Source organism: Rutidosis leptorrhynchoides, chromosome 10 (assembly GCF_046630445.1).
Source record: "Rutidosis leptorrhynchoides isolate AG116_Rl617_1_P2 chromosome 10, CSIRO_AGI_Rlap_v1, whole genome shotgun sequence".
Lineage (NCBI taxonomy): Eukaryota > Viridiplantae > Streptophyta > Magnoliopsida > Asterales > Asteraceae > Rutidosis > Rutidosis leptorrhynchoides.
The window spans coordinates 289,159,980-289,173,126 of record NC_092342.1 but is presented as its reverse complement, the minus strand read 5'-3'; positions in this window follow the sequence as shown (position 1 = coordinate 289,173,126).

Below are 13,147 nucleotides of genomic sequence, written 5' to 3'. Positions count from 1 at the left end.
ACTAAATTATAACACGTTATCAGCACGAAGTGCTCCGTATAATCAAGGTTTATCTAAGCAAGCATAAGTCACTAATCAAGGTAAGAAATTCTTTAACGATATCTTCTATTATTTATTAGTAAGGTAAATATTATTATGACAAAATTCCATTCCTCGTCCCTGAACTTTACATCGATTTTGACTCCATGTCCTTTTTCTTTTTTTTGTGCATTCCTCGTCCCTAAACTATCAAAAGAGTACATCCCTCGTTCTCCATCTACTTTCTGTCAATTTTTCCGTTAAATGAAGTCATGTGCTAAGCATGTGAGGGTAGTTTCGTCATTTTACATATTTCTTTTGAGTTTTCCTCAAATCTACACAGCAACCAAGAGGTGGGTCCCTCTAAGGGTTTGACTATTTTAAACATTTCTGGGGTCCCACGTGAACCATAACCAGCAACCATCTGATTCTCAGTTTCGTTTTTTGTCTAAAATTAAAAAAACAACTAACCAAAAAAGTCTTCCCTGTGAAGAACAATAGCAGCAAAAGGATGCTTAATACAACCCAAATAACCAACATCGGTGAAGAACAAATGGGTATTTCTTTATCTTTCTTTTCTATATCTTTATCTTTCTCGACGGACTAGGTTTGGAGACAAATAACCGCACTACATCAGCCGCAAAGATCAAAGTCTTCCCTGTTTTACCGGAAAAAAAGAAAACCAGGTAGCCGGAAAATAGGATTCCGGCGAAGTTCATAAAGAAAACTCGGCGGAGCGCGTCAGATATTCGATGGGGAAGAAATCTAGTTTCAGATCTTGATTGTGTAATTTGTTCGTGAGTAGATCTGCATATTTTATTTTAAAAAAAAATTGAAACTAAAATCGAATTGTTCATCGATTTTGGTTGTGTTTCTGCAAAATCTAAGAAAGGAGATGTGTTTAGTGATTGATATTGCAGCTATTTGCAACTTTTCATGAAGTTTCATGGAGTTTTAAGGTGTTTTCCATTAACACCACCACCAACCGCCGCTAGCTACCCATCTCCGGCCACCCTCTGTTCTTGGTGCTCGAAAACTCATGAGAAAACATAAAAAAATATATATATATACATACATATACGGTGTGCAAAAAACCTACACGTGTATCGTAGATACCGGCTGAAAAGTAACGAATGATGTAAATATCAAAGGATGATATCCAGTTTGTTGTAACGAGCTTTGGTGGGCCATCCTGAGTTTTGTTGATGTAATTAAACGTATTGGGCCACAAGTTTTTTAACGTGATGGGCTCCGACGAAGAAAAACTTTGTGTATGCAATTAAAAAATGATCGAGGTGCTGTTGCTAGTGCGGACGGATTGAAGGTGGAAACGTGGCAAGCGAAGGGTAATGTACAGTAAAAAGGACCCGTTCCTTATATATATATATATATATATATATATATATATATATATATATATATATATATATATATATATATATGAAGAAGAAACAGCAACCGTGACTGTGGATGGAGTGTAACATTTGTGAAGTTTGGCAGGTGGGTCCCACAAGTTATTCTCCTTGTCCTCCTTTTTCATACAAGCCAAAATGGGTGTAAAATGACAAAACTACCCTCACATGCTTAGCACATGACTTCATTTAACGGAAAAATTGACAGAAAGTAGACGGGGGACGAGGGATGTACTCTTTTGATAGTTTAGGGACGAGGAATGCACAAAAAAAAGAAAAAGGACACGGAGTCAAAATCGATGTAAAGTTCAGGGACGAGGAATGAAATTTTGTCTATTATTATCATCATAAGTAAAATTATATTTCTGTAATCTAACTTTAATTAACTTCACTAACATTTATATTTATGTTATTTAAGTTATATATGGTCGGTTATACCGCCTGAATTATATTTATGTAATCTAACTTTTATTGACTTCACTAACATTTATATTTATGTAATTTAAATTATATATGGTCGGTTATACCGCCTGAATTATATTTCTGTAATCTAACTTTAATTAACTTCATTAACATTTATATTTATGTTATTTAAGTTATATATGGTCGGTTATACCGCCTGAATTATATTTCTGTAATCTAACTCTTATTAACTTCACTAACATTTATATTTATGTTATCTAACATTTATGATTACTTATGCAATTAATCATTATTTATTTCATGCATAATAATGTTTATTCTTAAATTTATTATTTATGCATATTATGTTTATTCTCTTAATCTTCGTATTTATACTAAATGTATTTATAGTAATCGTATTTATACTAATAAAATTCTTTTATTAAAATTATTAGTAATATAACGAGTACATAACAGTCGTTAACGTCAACTAACGACGTTACAACGGTCATATATACATAACGGTTGTTAACGTCAACTGACGACGTTACAACGACTATATTTTTCAAATATAAAATAAACATCTCTGTTTTTACATTTTCACAAATCAATCTTCATTTTCTTAGATTACCACACTCAAAAAGTTTTTGTAAATATGATTCACACAAGGATAATTTTTCCTATTGTATTGGTCATACTAACTATCATCATTGTTGCTAATATACCACCGGGTGAACCTATATTCTATCCTGCCCTTGTGGTTTTATTATTTGTAATCATACCATTATTCTGTTGTTTGCTACTTATAAATTTAAAATGATTCTAATTTCATGTTGTTAGAAATTAATTATGATTATGATTATTGTTATTCATCTTTTTGATAATAGAAAATGCCGAATTTGAAAAGGCTTAAATTTGCGCTTTTAGAATCAAGTGGGAACAACTACTTAACATGGGTTATGAATATAGAAAAACATCTCGAATCAATCGGTATTTTAGAAACCCTGAATGAAAATAACAATTGTTCCGAACAAGAGAAAGCAATAGCAAGTATTTTTCTTAGCAAACATATTGACGAGTCCTTAGAATCTACATATTATATGATCGAAGATCCAAGTGTATTATGAAAATACTCAAAGATAGATACGATATTAATTATCAAGAAATAACGGTGATCCATGAAATAATAAAATTGAAGATGTTAGTAGACGCTCTTATAAGAATCCCGGAGATTCTTATTAATGATCTGGTAACGTGGATCATCAGTCTAGTATTTCTTGAATACATAAACATCTTGTTTATCTCTACAAATAAGTCCCAAAAGAAAAGAAAACGAGAGTAAATCTGTTGAAAAATCTTGTTTAAATAAACCCTGAGCTACCTCGAGACTTGAATGGTTTGAATTTTCTAAGATGCCTAGCTTGTTATGTATCACTCATAAATAAATGGTTTTAGACCATAACGCATATGTTTATTAAGTGTTATCTTTTATGTACTTCATATTGTAACTTGTTTACAGGTAATATAATTTGATTATCTTGCTAAAATATAACTCATTATTTGCTTATCTTATTTGAAGTTTTAGTATGAATCCTGCTGAAACACAACATCAATTAAATAGTAAAGACCTATGTATTGCAGATAGTGGTAACATACACACTATGATCAAATCTAAGAAATATTTCATTGATTTAAATCAAATGAAGGAATTATAAATACTATATCAGTTCTTGGAAACTTGATATAAGGAACGGAAAAGGCAAAAATTCATATTACCAAATGGTACGAATTTTCTGATAAACAATGCTTTGTTTTCTCCCAAATCAAAGAGAAATTTGTTAAGTTTCTCTGATATATATCATAATGGATATGATAAAAAGTGCATATGATAAAAAACGCAGCGCATATGATTAAAAGCGCATATGATAAAAAACGCATATGATGAAAAGCGCATATGATGAAAAGCGCATATGATGAAAAGCGCAGCGCATATGATTAAAAGCGCATATGATAAAAAGCGCATATGATGAAAAGCGCAGCGCATATGATTAAAAGCGCATATGATAAAAAGCGCATATGATGAAAAGCGCAGCGCATATGATTAAAAGTGCAGCGCATATGATTAAAAGCGCATATAATGAAAAGTGCATATGATGAAAAGCGCAGCGCATATGATTAAAAGCGCATATGGTGATTAATGAAAAAGCACATATGGTGATTAATGAAAAGCACATATGGTGATTAATGAAAAGAATATTGAGAAAGAATCACCAATGTTTCTTGAAAGAATTCAAGGTTATATATATGAACCAATTCATCCATCATGTGGACCATTTTGATATTTCATGGTTCTAATAGACGCATCTAGCGAATGGTCTCATGTTTGTGTGTTATCAAGCCGTAATATGGCATTTGCAAAGTTTCTTGCACAAATTATTAAATTGAGAACACATTATTCTGATTACACTATTAAAAGGATGAGGCTTGATAATGCTGGTGAGTTAACATCTCAAGCATTTAATGATTATTATATGTCTACAGGGATTGTTGTTGAACATCCAGTTGCTCATGTGCATACACAAAATTGGTTTAGCTGAATCAATAGATAAACGCTTGCAGCTAATAACTAGACAATTGGTAATGAGTACAAAACTCTCAATATTTATATGGGGACATGTAAATTTACATGATGCGACATTAATTCGCATTAAACCAAGTGCAAGTCATAAATATTCTCCATTACCAACTTAATTTTGGTCGAGAGACAAATATTTTTCATCTTAGAACATTTGATTGTGCAGTGTATTTTTAATTGCACCACCACAACAAATGGTTCCTCAAAGAAGGATTGAAATATATGTTGGATATGAAACATCTTCAATCATAAGATATATTGAATCTATGACGGGTGATATTTTTACAGCACGTTTTTGCTGATTGTCATTTTAATGAAAAATTGTTCCCTAGATTAGGGGGAGAAATGAAAAAATAAATAAAATGATATTTCATGATGTGAACATCAATTAAGGTATCTTGATACTCGCACAAAAGAATGCGAAACAAAAATTCAAAAAAATAATAATAATGCATATGCAAGAACTTGCGAATAAATTGCCCGATACATTTACAGATGCAAAAAGAGTGACTAAATCATATATATATCAGCAGTAAATGCTCTAGCAAGAGTTAAAATTTCAAAAGCTGGCAATAATGTCACTCATGTGTCTTTTGTCACGTCTGAAACGTGTAAGACAAATTAGTTCCAAAGAAAAAAATCCTCGAAAAGGAAAATCAGCTAATAATGAGGTAAAAAAAAGGTGTTCAAGAAGAACCACAAATCAATATTCCTTCTGCAGAGGATATTGACGATGTAAATACATAAATTGCAATAAATTATGCAATATTATGGAACCGAAACAAAATAACAAATATTGATTTTTCATATAATCTTACAATGACATCATGAATAAAGATGTTGATCTGAAACCAAAATCTGTCATTGCATGTCAAAATAGACATGATTGGACTTAATGGAAAGGAGCAATACAAGCTGAATTAGAATCGCTCAATAAAAGAAAAGTTTTCGGATCAATCGTTATCACATTTAAAGTTGTGAAACGTATGAGTAAAAAATAAATTTTTATCCGAAAAAGAAATGAGAAAAAATGAAGTTACAAGGTAAAGCTAGACTTGTAACTCAAGATTTCTCTCAAAGACCATGAATGGATTATGAGAAAAACTTATTCTCCTGTTATGGATGCAATTACTTTTAGATACTTAATCAGCCTAACAGTTTCTAAAAAATTTAGAAATGCATCTCATGGATGTTATTACTACTTATTTAAATGAATCATTTGATAGTGATATATACATGAATATCCATGAAGGGTTTAAGGTATCAGAAACATCTAATGCAAAACCCAAAGAAATGTATTCCATTGAATCACAAAGATTTTTATATGGGTTGAAACAATCGGGTCGCATGTGGTATACCCGATTAAGTGATTACTTGATAAGCAAAGGGGATACAAATAATCTTATTTGCCCATATGTTTTCATTAAGAAAATAATGTCTGGATATGTGATTGTAAGTTGTTTATCTCAATGATCATAACATCATATGAACAAATAAAAAGATCTATGAAATCATTCAACTTCTAAAGAAATTTAAATGAAAGATATTGAAAAAAAAAAAAAACTAAGTATTGCCTTGGATTACAAATTGAGCATATGCCTAATGGTTTACTTGTACATCAAACAAACTATACCGAAAAGATTTGAAAACATTTTTAAAGACAAAACCATTGGTTGATATATCACTCAATATTGACACTGATCCATTTCATCCCCGTGAAGATCATGAAGATCTTTACGAATCAGAAGTTCCATATCTTATTGCAATTGGGGTTATTATGTATTTTACAAATTGTACAAGACCTGACATTTCTTTTGCAGTTAATTTGTTGACAAGGTTCAGCTCAACCCCTACAAAAAGACATTGAAATGGGATCAAGCAGATTTTTGATACCCTTGAGAAACTGTTGATTTAAAATTATTTTATTCTAATGCTTCAAAACAAGATTTGGTTGATTATGTATATGCAGGTCATTCATCAAATCCTCATAAAGATAAATCTCAAACTCGATATGTATTCCTAAATGGAGGCACCACAAAATCATGGCGTTCTTAAAACAAACACTTGTTGCAACATCATCAAATCATGACGAAGTGATTGCATTATATAAAACTACTCGAAAATGTGTTTGGTTGAGATCAATGACACAAATCATTATTAATTCTTGTGGACTAGAACGCTATAAAAGAACAACAACTATCTTCACCAACAACTATATATGAAGATAATGCAGTTTGCATAATACAAATGAAAGAAGAGTATCAAAAGTGACAGAACAAAATATAAATGCTGGCGAGGCGCCAAAGCCATAGACGGTCTTGACGGTCATAAGTTTGATGGAAAAGAATGGTATGTTGGTAAGGCTCAGAAAATACTAAAAGAGAATAGGAATTGAAACAAGGGTTTGAGCAAACCATGAAGGAGACTGTAGACAAATCACAGGGGCTAAACTTGTACATAAAAGATTTAGATGATACAGTTTCAGATGAAAACCTCAGATTCTTCTCATATACTCAAGATATCGTAAAAGACAACCAGATTAAAATGAGATACGTTCAATAAACAACTCTGCTGATATTTATACCAAAGCACTGTCAACCGCTGTTTTCAGAATACACATTCACAATATTGGCATGAGGCAAGTTCAAAAGATGTGACGACTCAACGATGTTTACTTGAGGGGGAGTCAACTCTATACTGCACTCTTTTTCCCTTGACTAAAGTTTTTATCCCACTGGGTTTTTCTTTAGCAAGGTTTTTAACGAGACAGTACTAGTTGCACTCTAATAAAATTGTCATCCAAGGGGAAGTGTTGTGAGAAAGTCAATTATGGATGACAATTGTTTTCACCTAACCCTCATAATTCAAACATGTACAATATATTATTGTATTATAAATACCGATTGAAATGAAAAGATGCAGACACCCATTTTCTTCACTAAGAATTTACTATATTCTCTCTTCTTTCATATTAGTACTATATAGTTGGACTTAGGCCACTAAAGGTAGTTATGAACTACTAAATTATAACATAAATATTTATAATCAAGACATAGCAATTTTAACAATATAACTTTCACCTAGTTTAAATATTAAATAGAGTAAGGCGGTGTGATAAATTATATTTTATTAATAATTTTTATAAACAGATTTACTTTTAATTTATTTACTAGTTCTAATGTTATATTATCATGATATGTCTAAGAAGGTGTGATAAATATATTTCATTAATAACTTTTATAACCAGATTTTTTTTATTATCTATTTACTAGTTCTAATGTTCTATTATCATGATATGTCTAAGAAAGTGTGATAAATATATATTCTATTAATAACTTTTATAAACAGATTTATTTTTTATTTATTTACTAGTTCTAATGTTCTATTATCATGATATGTCTAAGAAGATGTGAGAATGGGTTCATGCTAAGAAATTAATGTTAATAATTGATTAATTTAACATAATACGATTAAATTTTAGTGTTTTGATGATCTCAGAGAAAAAGTTAATGAGCTCAAAAAACTTAAAAAATTTGAACTGATTTCTTTACAAGCAATCATAAATGAATTGCATATAATCTCGTCCAGATATTGCTAATTACTACTATGTGCTAAAGTTCTATTATTGAGTAAAAAGAAGTGATAAGGAAAAAAAAAATACTTCTCAAGTTTTTATAAAAGAATTGAAAGAAATTTAATTGATGACTTAGTCTAATTTTCATTTCAAATTATACTTTCAAATTGAAAAGACTTCACTATTCTTTGCTTCTATCATTCTTTCATTTCTTTTCTTATTTTCATAAAAAAGAACTTAAGAACAGAATGTAAAGTATCTAGTATGTAAAACATGAATTTTAACAAATGATTTAAATTTTTTACAAACTTTTTACCTTTATACTCCGAATGACAATTGTAAACAAAGTAACTTTGGTACTAAAATTTTGGAAAAATATTACCTTAATCAGGATGGAAAAGTCATTAATCATGATACATATGAGTATTATTGTTTCGATTAGTTCTTCTAAAGTCGATTCTCAATAGTCTCCCATTGTATTATTTTGCGCTCTTTCGTGCCCCGCCTTGTGTGCTTAAATTGCTTGAGAGTGTGAGACGTATGTTTTTTTGGGGCGGGGATCTTTCGGGTTCCAAAATTACTTGGGTCAAATGGGCTACCACTTGTCTTTCTTACGGGGAGGGAGGCTTAAATATTGGGTCCTTAAAAGAAAAAAACCTTGCCCTTTTGGGTAAGTGGTGGTGGTGGTTTAAAACCGAAACCAATTATTTGTGGACCAAAATTGTAGCGACCCGACAAAATCGTCATTGACGGCGCCGTCTACTTAGGTCCCGTTACGTGGTCATAGGTCTTTAAAACAACATTTGACCAAAATATGTCGCATTCATTTCGATTATAAAGATGTTTCAAAGTTTATAAAGTAGTTCAACGACTAAACATGTTACAACGTTTTAAGTACAATTGAAACCGATGCGACACAAATTAAGTTAAGTCAAAAGACGCTCCACGTATGCATGTATACATGACATCCAAGCAAGTATCAAAAATAAAGTGCGGAAGCATGTATCACCTAGCTTTCAAGGACCTGAGAAAACATATAGAAAACTGTCAACGAAAAACTTTGGTGAAATCATAGGTGTATTAGTAACGTTGTTTTTGAACCACAAGATTTAATATAGTTGATTATCCAAATCGTTTGTATTCCAAAAGTATGTTCGCGAGCACCCAATTATCAAGACTTAACTGTTTTGTACCCTGTTACATAGTGTTAGAACATACACTATACTCTAAAATATATTTCACCCGCTAACGGTAGCGAACCGTCCGAATGAGGGCTCGTCAAGCCCAGTGTGATCACATAACATAAGTTCACATTTATACCCTGCAAGTGTAACTAATGATAATTGAATTAAGGCTTTTTGTTCTAACTCGTTGTGGAATGTTTGTTTTCGTACTTGTGTTCAAAGCATAAAAGTATGATACTGTTGGTCCATTGATAACAACAGGAGTATTGTAGGGGGGGGGGGTGAATACAATTTCTTTTAATTAACTTAACAGTTAAACACGATTAATATTCAAACATGTAAATTAAATAGAGTCACAGGCAATTTTCAACGGTTATTCTTTATTGATTGAATCACAAAGAATCACAACTATCCTTGGCGGAATGATAGTTGGTTGATACATATCACCTAGAATATAGCTAAGAGGTAAACTAAAAGCTATTACACATTTTTGACTCTAAGTAAATAAACCCACACCACTAATTGTTACAATAGTGGATACAACAATTTATAGTAGTCCTATTAACCGTGTAATGGTTCTATTGTCCACTGGTACATAGGATGTCTGTACTTGTGGGGACAACTGCATCAGAGAGCATGCTCTCCTCTTTCCTCTTTGGTAGCTATTTACAGGAACACCCCAATTCGGTTTGGCACCACTATTTGATTAAACAAATAGAATGTTGTGTTCCCTAGGTGTTGACAAAGTATAACCCATGTCTGCACATGCGTTAAACTTCTGCATTCTCACGTGGTCTTGTAAGGTCACTTGTCAGTCGCCGACGCATGTCCTTTTCTGTTCAACTTTGTCTTTGAATTCTGTTGAATAGTACACTTGATGTAGACCACTCGGGAAACTACTATGCTTATAATGGAGCATAGTTGTCTTGTGTAGTAAGCTGCATTCCAGCTGTGCTGGTTCTTCATTGCTGAGACATTTGATATTCTTGAACTGCTGAGTACACATCCTGTGCTGATTGAAGAACACTGTCTACCTTGTGCTGGTAGACTGAGCAGCAAACTACACTCGACACAGCAATATATGCTGTCTATACATAAACAAACTTGTGCTGGCTGCATATAACATTTTAGTGCAAATAAATTACAGTTTTGTCAAAATTAAATCCTTAATTATTTTGGGGACTCAACAATATCCTCCTATTTGATGATGACAAAACCTATGACATATAGAGAAAACACTAAAGCTAGCACAGAGGGACCTCAGGAAAAATAGGCAGTAAATTTGTCCCTTTTAAGTTTGTTTTTGGGATCTTTTGCTGAGTTATCTATATCTTATAATTTGATATGATTTTGAAGATAAACTCATTTCACTTTCATTACAACAGAGTATATACAGTAATTATAAGAACATCATAATGAAAAATGAAATAAACAAAAGATACAATTTGAGCACTAGAGGGCTATCTATCTTTATCTTTATCTAATTCCTCTTCAGATAGCTCCTCTTGTTTGATTTTCCAGGCTTCAGGAAATAGGATAGGTATATCAGCAGAATCAAATACAGGGATATGAGGAGGTAGAATGATGCGATCTCTTCTTTATGGGCCTTCATCAGTAGATTTCTTTCCTTTAGGTTTTTGAGAAAGTACTTCTTCTACATTTACTACTGGTGCATTCCCAAATTTTGTAGCTTTGTTGAAGAGGTCTTGGAGTTCTGGCTTCAATGCCTTTTTAATACCACTTTCAGCTTTACCAATGAAGTATTCCAATATCTCCATCCATTCACTGAATTCTAAGGATCGTAACTCATCATACTTATCCTTTCTTGAACATTATTTTCCCTGCTGACATTGAAAGCTCTTTTTGAGCCTCTGTGCACTTTGATGATCTTGCTGGGATTTGATCTTCTGTTCATCACATCACCATACCTACTCCTATAATAATGATCAGATAGTTCTATGGTTCGGGCAGTTTCTATAGGAGCAATAGCAGGTGCTTTCTCAGCAGCTTCTAGTTCATCAAAGGGTTTATCCTGTTCCTTGACAATGGATTTAGCTAATTTGAGGGACTCAGCCTCTAGCTTTCTATCAGCAGCCAATTTGTCTTCTATTTGCTGAAGCCTTAACCTCTCATTGAGTTCAGCATCAGCAGCCTCCCTTCTTTGCCTTTCAGCTTCTAAGCCCAACAGATAATCGTTGGCAGTAATTTTCAGGGACTTTGCTGTTTCAATCATCTTTCTACCCTCTTCAGTTCTAAGGGTAGCACGATACTCCCTTAGATCCATACCCAGCTGGCAAGCCTCTTGAAATTGAGCTTTCTCCTCATCAGTAGAGAGCCTTTAACCACTGTTATTTAAGTATACACCAATTTCAATGCCATAAGTCAAGGCAGTGATGTAGAATGTGAAATGTCCCGTTCTTATTGATTAAAAACGTTCATATTAATTGATTTCGTTGCGAGGTTTTGACCTCTATATGAGACGTTTTTCAAAGACTGCATTCATTTTTAAAACAAACCATAACCTTTATTTCATAAATAAAGGTTTAAAAAGCTTTACGTAGATTATCAAATAATGATAATATAAAATATCCTGGTTACACACGACCATTACATAATGGTTTACAATACAAATATGTTACATCGAAATCAGTTTCTTGAATGCAGCTTTTACACAATATCATACAAACATGGACTCCAAATCTTGTCCTTATTTTAGTATGCAACAACGGAAGCTCTTAGTATTCACCTGAGAATAAACATGCTTTAAACGTCAACAAAAATGTTGGTGAGTTATAGTTTTAACCTATATATATCAAATCGTAACAATAGACCACAAGATTTCATATTTCAATACACATCCCATACATAGAGATAAAAATCATTCATATGGTGAACACCTGGTAACCGACATTAACAAGATGCATATATAAGAATATCCCCATCATTCCGGGACACCCTTCGGATATGATATAAATTTCGAAGTACTAAAGCATCCGGTACTTTGGATGGGGCTTTTTGGGCCCAATAGATCTATCTTTAGGATTCGCGTCAATTAGGGTGTCTGTTCCCTAATTCTTAGATTACCAGACTTAATAAAAAGGGGCATATTCCATTTCGATAATTCAACCATAGAATGTAGTTTCACGTACTTGTATCTATTTTGTAAATCATTTATAAAACCTGCATGTATTCTCATCCCAAAAATATTAGATTTTAAAAGTGGGACTATAACTCACTTTCACAGATTTTTACTTTGTCGGGAAGTAAGACTTGGCCACTGGTCAATTCACGAACCTATAACAAATATGTACATATATATCAAAGTATGTTCAAAATATATTTACAACACTTTTAATACATTTTGATGTTTTAAGTTCATTAAGTCAGTTGTCCTCGTTAGTAACCTACAACTAGTTGTCCACAGTTAGATGTACAGAAATAAATCGATAAATATTATCTTGAATCAATCCACGACCCAGTGTATACATATCTCAGTATTGATCATAACTCAAACTATATATATATTTTGGAATCAACCTCAACCCTGTATAGCTAACTCCAACATTCACATATAGAGTGTCTATGGTTGTTCCGCAATATATATATATATATATATATATATATATATATATATATATATATATATATATATATATATATATAGATGGGTCGACATGATAGGTCGAAACATTGTATACGTGTCTATGGTATCTCAAGATTACATAATATACAATATAAGTTGATTAGGTTATGGTTGGAATAGATTTATTACTAACTTTCACGTAGGTAAAATGAGTAGTTTTTATCAATCTTGTTTTACTCGCCATTTCTTCGTTTCTAATCCGTTTTGAGTGATTCCAGTGGCCACGGTTTCGTATTGAACTTAACTTTATGAATCTAAACAGAAATAGTATAAGTTAAT